This window comes from Bos javanicus, chromosome 15 (assembly GCF_032452875.1).
Source record: "Bos javanicus breed banteng chromosome 15, ARS-OSU_banteng_1.0, whole genome shotgun sequence".
Classification (NCBI taxonomy): Eukaryota; Metazoa; Chordata; class Mammalia; order Artiodactyla; family Bovidae; genus Bos; species Bos javanicus.
In genome coordinates, this window is record NC_083882.1 from 647,627 (window position 1) to 654,891 (window position 7,265).

Here is a 7,265-nt window from a genome sequence, read left to right on the forward strand (position 1 = left end):
AAAAAATGTCTATTTTTTTTTTGTATGTATTGTTTGAGTGTGTATATGTTCAAACAAAATGATGATGTCATTGTGCTTTCTTTAATAGAAAGATTTCATACCTTTTATCTATGCTCAGTTACTCTTTGATGAGTTTTCAAATTCAGTTTAATTAGAGTTTAATAAGCACTGAGGGTTTCACTGCTGGCTCAGATGGTAAAGAATTGGCATGCAATTGAGTAGACCCAGATTCAATCCCTGGGACAGGAAATCCCTGAGAGAAGGATATGGCTACCCACTCCAGTATTCTTGCTTGGATAAACCTATGGACAGAGGAGCCTAGTGGACTAAAGTTCATGCAGTTGCAAGAGGGGACACACCTGAGTGAGAAAAAATAGGCATTGAAAAATAGCCAAAGAACCTGCCTAGTTCTTTCACTATTGTGGGTGACTTATGTCTCAATTTTCAGAACTCAAAATTTTCAGAAAGGTATTTATCTAAAGGTCAGCTTATAATTTTATGTCCCATGACTAGGTGTCACTTCACATAAATATGTAAAGAAAGGTATTAGACTTTGGTTATTTATATGGTAGATCTCAGAAGGCCAAAATGCACTGAGAAAAAAAGAAATGATGTGTAAAGTAAAAAAAAATTACAGTTCTTTGTGAAAGATATTCTGGAGAAATCATCTTTTTTTCTCACTTGGTACATAAACTTACACATATACCCACTAATATAGCTACCCAGTTGGAATACTGAAGTCTCATTAGTGGATTTGAAGCATGGATTTGATAAAATGAATGGAGTGCTGTGAAAGGATATTGCAAAGTGTCATGTTCCAAAGGCTTACTCTGTGTGAGATCCGATAGAGCAAACACTCTCGAGTAAGGCATCCCATATTTTTCACAAAGCATGTGATCTTCTCAAATTCATTACTGACCCCTTGATTTGCAGCCTCTGACACCTGATCAACAGCTTCATAAGAACACATGGAAAATAGGAACAATGTGAATGAGTTTGTCCTCCTGGGGCTCACACAATATACTGAGATTCAAAAAGTTCTATTTATCTTATTCTTCACTTCAGTTCAGTCGCTCAGTCGTGTCTGACTCTTTGTGACCCCATGAATTGCAGCACGCCAGGCCTCCTTGTCCATCACCCACTCCAGGAGTTCACCCAAACTCATGTCCATTGAGTCAGTGATGCCATCCAGCCATCTCATACTCTGTCGTCCCCTTCTCCTGCCCCCAATCCTTCCCACCATCAGAGTCTTTTCCAATGAGTCAACCCTTCGTATGAGGTGGCCAAAGTATTGGAGCTTCAGCTTTAGTATCAGTCCTTCCAATGAACACCTAGGGCTGATCTCCTTTAGAATGGACTGGTTGGATCTCCTTGCAGTCCAAGGGACTCTCAAGAGTCTTCCCCAACACCACAGTTCAAAAGCACCAATTCTTCAGTGCTCAGGTTTCTTCACAGTCCAACTTTCACATCCATACATGACCATACATGAGTAAGATCTTATTCTTACTCATATATATTGTAACAATAATGGACAATCTGCTTATCATGGTGACCATGGCAGCCAGCCGACCACTGGATTCCCCCATGTACTTTTTTCTGGCTTCTTTATCATTTATAGATGATGTCTATTCTACTATCATTGTTCCCAAAATGATAATCGACTTGCTTCATGAGAAAAATACTATTTACTTCCAGGATTGTATAACTCAAGTCTTTATAGATCATTTAACTGCTGGTGCTGAAGTCATTCTTCTGATGGTGATGGCCTATGACTGATATGTAGCCATCTACAAACCTCTTCATTATTTGATCATCTTGAATCAGAGGGTGTGTGTCCTCATGCTGCTTGTGGCCTGGGCTGAAGGCCTTCTGCATTCACTGGTTCAATTATTCTTTATTTATCAGCTCCCTTTATGTGGCCCCAATGTGACTGACAATTGTGTCTGTTGCCAGGAGCCAGCACGGGAGTTTGCACCTATGACAAGGTCATGAGGGAGAGCCCTGATGGGCAAGGTGAGTCAGGGCTCGAGGGGCACCCCCTGGATCTGCCTGAGCGTCTACCCCAAAATCAGAATCTGTCTGTTTTAGTATTTTATGACTTTTACCAACTCCTCTGACGTTAATGGGGGGCTATCCCCGACCACCTTTCTCTGAAGAAAATTAACTTAGAGCTCTAGTTAATAAGTCTCCTGGGCATAATAGGATGTTTCAATCCAAACCCCTCTGATGACTTTCTAGCTTGCCTGACAGGTTTACCCAGACTCCTACAGCTACACATACGATTGTTTACAGCCTCCCTACAGCAAGAGGCACGGGAAGCTTAAGATATTCAAATAGTATAGAGCCTCTCAGAGAGTTAGAAATTGTTAGAATAGAACTAGTAGAAGATTTCATTGTTGAGCCAATGCTTGCTGCCAAGTTTCCACACCCCCTGTATTGTATCCTTGGAAGTGTATTAATTAATATAGTTGGTATATAGAAAAAATAAGTAGTGGCCTTGGTGTTAACAACTTTAGACCCTTAAGGTAATAAATTATTTCCCTTGTTATAAACCCACTGCACCTCTGCCCTATAGGAATGCAACTTTATCTAACACCTTTGGAGGATGGTGCCAAACTTTAAAATAATTACTCTTAGAGAAAATAGGTCTTATGGTTGACAAACCTTTATCAGAGTCATAAAATGTTAACAGGCCTTCTGGCCAGAAGATGATGTAAATCACCTAAACCATTTGTATACAGTAAGTTTGCAGAAAAGAAAGCCTGGTCTCGATAAGGATCAAAGACTGCTGACTTTGCATGATTTTACACCCCTTATTATCCTCTATGCACAACTTAAGGTATATCAGCTCCCTTTGAAAATAAAGCTACAGGCCTTGCTCAAAGTTTGGTCTCCCCGTGTCATTCTTTCTCTTTCCTTTTCCTTTTCAGGCTGATTCCCTGGAGTACAGGGGCCCTCTGCGTTCACTTTCTTGCCTGGGCTTCTAAGACCCACTCAAGAACGTGCCAAAGGTGGGGCACCTTCAGCTATTCGAGAGGGTGCCTGTGGCCTACGTGAACAGAGCAAGTCCCATGTTGGGGCTTTATTGGCTTTCTTCGTAAACCAAGGAATATCAGCCTCTTTTCTCTCCTCTATTTTCTTAACTGCAAAATTCTTTCTTTATCTCTTTCTCTATTTCTCTCAGTCGCCAATGCTGTCCTCTGGAGGGAATCCCTGGATCCAACCGGGGCTGGACCCTGGTAGTCTGTAACATGTACCCTTTACTGAAACTTGCCTGCACTGATACACACCTCATTGGACTCTCTTTGATAGCTAATGGAGGGAAAATTTGGACTGTTGTCTTCTTCATCCTCTTAGTGTCTTATGGGGTCATATTACACTCCTGGAAGACTCATGGTTTGGAAGGGAATCACAAAGCCTTTTACACCTGTGCATCCCATATGATGGTGGTCATTTTATTCTTTGTTCCTTGTATCTTCCTGTATGCAAGGCCTAATGCCAACTTTCCCATTGATAAATCCGTGATGGTGGTCGTAACTTTCATAACTCCTATATTGAATCCTTTAATCTACACATTGAGAAATGCAGAAATGAAAAATGCCATGAGGACACTCTGGAGTAAAAATGTGACCTTAGTTGGGAAGAGGGAGTTTTCTATCATGTAGGATGTGAAAGTCATTTTTTTTTCCCCCCAGAATCAAAGAATGGTCACTCTCAGTGACTATATTTAGAAAATAATTTCCTTTGGTTTATCCATCCTGTTTATTCTGAAACAACTATATAAATTAAACTTTAAGTGGACTATTTTATAGTCCTGAGAGACCAAGAGAATCACAAATCTTTAACCTCTTAGATATATAACATACTGTATTACGATTCTTTAGTGACAATAACTTTTTTTTTTCCTATTTGAAGTTTTTATTAGTGAGTGTTGATACTTCTCTGGTACTGAGAAATATGATCTAGTAGAAAGTTCTCTTTTAGTCCAAGAAAGAGAAATTGGAAATATAAAATTCTGATTGCTAAAAAAAATATTAATCTAGCAATAAAAATAAATTAATTTAAAATTTCACAGACTTTGTCCATAGCAGAAAATAAAACAATTAGAAATGAACTTTATTCTGTAATGGTGGTGTATGGTAGATTTTGTCTATTCAAATCAAGTTTTGCACTAAAAATTTCAAATTTTCAACTTCATTCTGTGCAGCTTTTTCAAATGACCTCCTCTGAAACTTGAAATACCTTTAACTCATTCATATCACTCCAGAGTCTGTCTACTTTAAACTTTCTGGATACAGGTTGTCTAATGCAATAGATAATTAACATTTTGGAGATATATATATATATATATATATATATTTGTTTTATGTAATGAATGACTTTCTAACTCTCTGTAAATGATACGCTGTTGCCTTAAGTGATGAAATCAAATTTTCCTCTCTTTTGCAGCAGCCTTTTGCAGTTCAGTTCAGTTCAGTCTGCTCAGTCGTGTCCGACTCTTTGTGAGCCCATGAATCACAGCATGCCAGGCCTCCCTGTCCATCATCTACCCCCGGAGTTCACTCAAACTCACGTCCATAGAGTCAGTGATGCCATCCAGGCATCTCATCCTCTGTCGTCCCCTTCTCCTCCTGACCCCAAGCCATCCCAGCATCAGAGTCTTTTCCAATGAGTCAACACTTCACATGAGGTGGCCAAAGTACTGGAGTTTCAGCTTTAGCATCATTCCTTCCAAAGAAATCCAAGGGCTGATCTCCTTCAGAATGCACTGGTTGGATCTCCTTGCAGTCCAAGGGATGCTCAAGAGTCTTCTCCAACACCACTGTTCAAAAGCATCAGTTCTTCGGTGCTCAGCCTTCTTCACAGTCCAACTCTCACATCCATATATGACCACATGAAAAACCATAACCTTGACTATTTGGACCTTTGTTGGTAAAGTAATGTCTCTGCTTTTGAATATGCTATCTAGGTTGGTCATAATTTTCCTTCCAAGGAGTAAGTGTCTTTTAATTTCATGGCTGCAGTCACCATCTGCAGTGATTTTGGAGCCCAGAAAAATAAAGTCTGACATGGTTTCCACTGTTTCCCCATCTATTTGCCAGGAAGTGATGGGACCGGATGCCATGATCTTCATTTTCTGAATGTTGAGCTTTAAGCCAACTTTTTCACTCTCCACTTTCACTTTCATCAAGAGACTTTTTAGTTCCTCTTCACTTTCTGCCATAAGGGTGGGAATCAAATACTGTATTACAAAGATCAGTCTTTTGTTTCCCTCCTGGCTGCACTAGGTCTTCACTGCAGTGCACAGGCTTTTCTAGTTGCAGCCCACAGGCTTCTCTAATTGTGACACTCGGTCTCCAGAATGCATAGGCTCAGTAGTTGTGTTGCGTGGGCTCAGCCTGTGGGCTTAGTTGCTCCACACCTTGTGATATCTTAGTTCCCCAACCAGAAATCAAACCCATGTCCCCTGAGTTAGAAGGAGGATACGTAACCACTGGTCCACCAGGGAAGTCCCACAAAGACCATTCTTTAAGGCTCTGGTATTACAAGTTAAATCTTAGAATTCATCCCACAACTTAGATACTAAAATATTACCTACACCTTTATCATTTTTTTTCTACTTGTGATTGGGCTCAGTGTACTTAGCAATGTTAGTTCCTCTGATTATTGACACATATCAAATTATACCAGACAAAAATCTCATTTATTCTTCAGTGAAGGAAATAAAAATACACTAGATCTTTTAACTAGAAAGGAATTTAATAGAGTGAATTAATTACTTCAAAAATATTATATTGAAGTAACTGACACCTGAATTTGACCATGCTCACTAGAGTGAGGAAGGTACGGATAAGGAAGCTGAACTCAAGACAAAATACCTTTGCATGAACTTCCCAAATCATTCCTTTCTCTCAATAAAAAGAAATTACTCTTTAAATACTTTGAAGTATTTTTTTGTATTTATATCTTTAAAAATCGCATAGGATATATGTTCAGATATGGTGTGACATGGATGTATACTCATTTCTTTTCATAAGGATAAATAACTTTTCAAAGTACATTTATTGAATAATAATTATTTTCCTGATGACACTGAAAACCACTAATTTCATATTATTCATATACATATATGTATATATGCATATGTGTGTGTGTATATATATATATATATATATATATATATATATATATATATATATATACACATACTTCCCAGGTGGCACTATAGCTTCCCTGGTGGCTCAGATGGTAAAGCATCTGCCTGAATCACAGGAGATCTGGGTTCAATCCCTGGGTCAGGAAAATCCCCTGTACTCTTGCCTGGAAAATTCCATGGTCTGAGAAGCCTGGTGGGCTACAGTCCATGTATCCACAAAGAGTCGGACACAACTGAGCGACTTCACTTTCACTTTCAGGTGGCATTAGTGGTAAAGATCTTGCATGCCAATATAGAAGACATAAGAGACATGGGTTTGATCCCTGGGTTGCATTGAGAAGATCCCCTAGAAGAGGGAGGGAATACTCTAGTATTCTTACCTGGAGAATCCCATAAACAGAAGAGCCTGGAGAAGTGCAGTTCACAGGGTATCAAAGAGGTGGACAGGACTGAAGTGACTTAGCACAGGATACATATAAAATTCCATATCTTAGCTTTCCATTCCATTCAACTAATATATACACGAGCCAGTACTACAGTGTTTAAATTACTGCAGTGTTTCAGATATGTTTGCCATATTAAAAAAACTATCCCAAAATTAAATGATTTAAAGCATCATCATTCACTTTATTAATTCAGATTTTTTCATTCAATCTGGAATTTGATAGATAAGTTGGATACTTCAGTCTCAGCATTTCTCTTGAGGTTGTAGTTAGAAATTCAGAGGCTGAAGTCATCGAAAAACTTTCTTCACTCATGTACCTGATATACAGGCTGGAAAGACTTGAAAAGTGGCAATTAGAATAGCTGGTACTTCTTGAGATCATAAGAGTGAGAAACTAATCAAATATAGTGTCTTTAAAAACTGAGCCCACTCTCTCATGTTTGCTTGGAGGAAAGACCCTGTGAGGCTGAATGCCGAAAAATTGATGCTTTTGAACTGTGGTGCTACAGAAGACTCTTGAGAGTCCCTTGGACTACAAAGAGATCAAACCAGTCAATCCTAAAGGAAACCAACCCTGAGTATTTATCTGAAGCACTGATCCTGAAGCTGAAGCTCCAATACTTTGGCCACCTGATGTGAAGAGCTGACTTACTGGAAAACACT

General features: G+C 39.1%; 1 pseudogene; it reads left to right on the top strand.

Moving 5' to 3' along the window:
• LOC133261586 (olfactory receptor 4A15-like) lies at positions 1–3,665 on the top strand (annotated as a pseudogene).
• Positions 3,666–7,265: the final 3,600 nt, after the last annotated feature.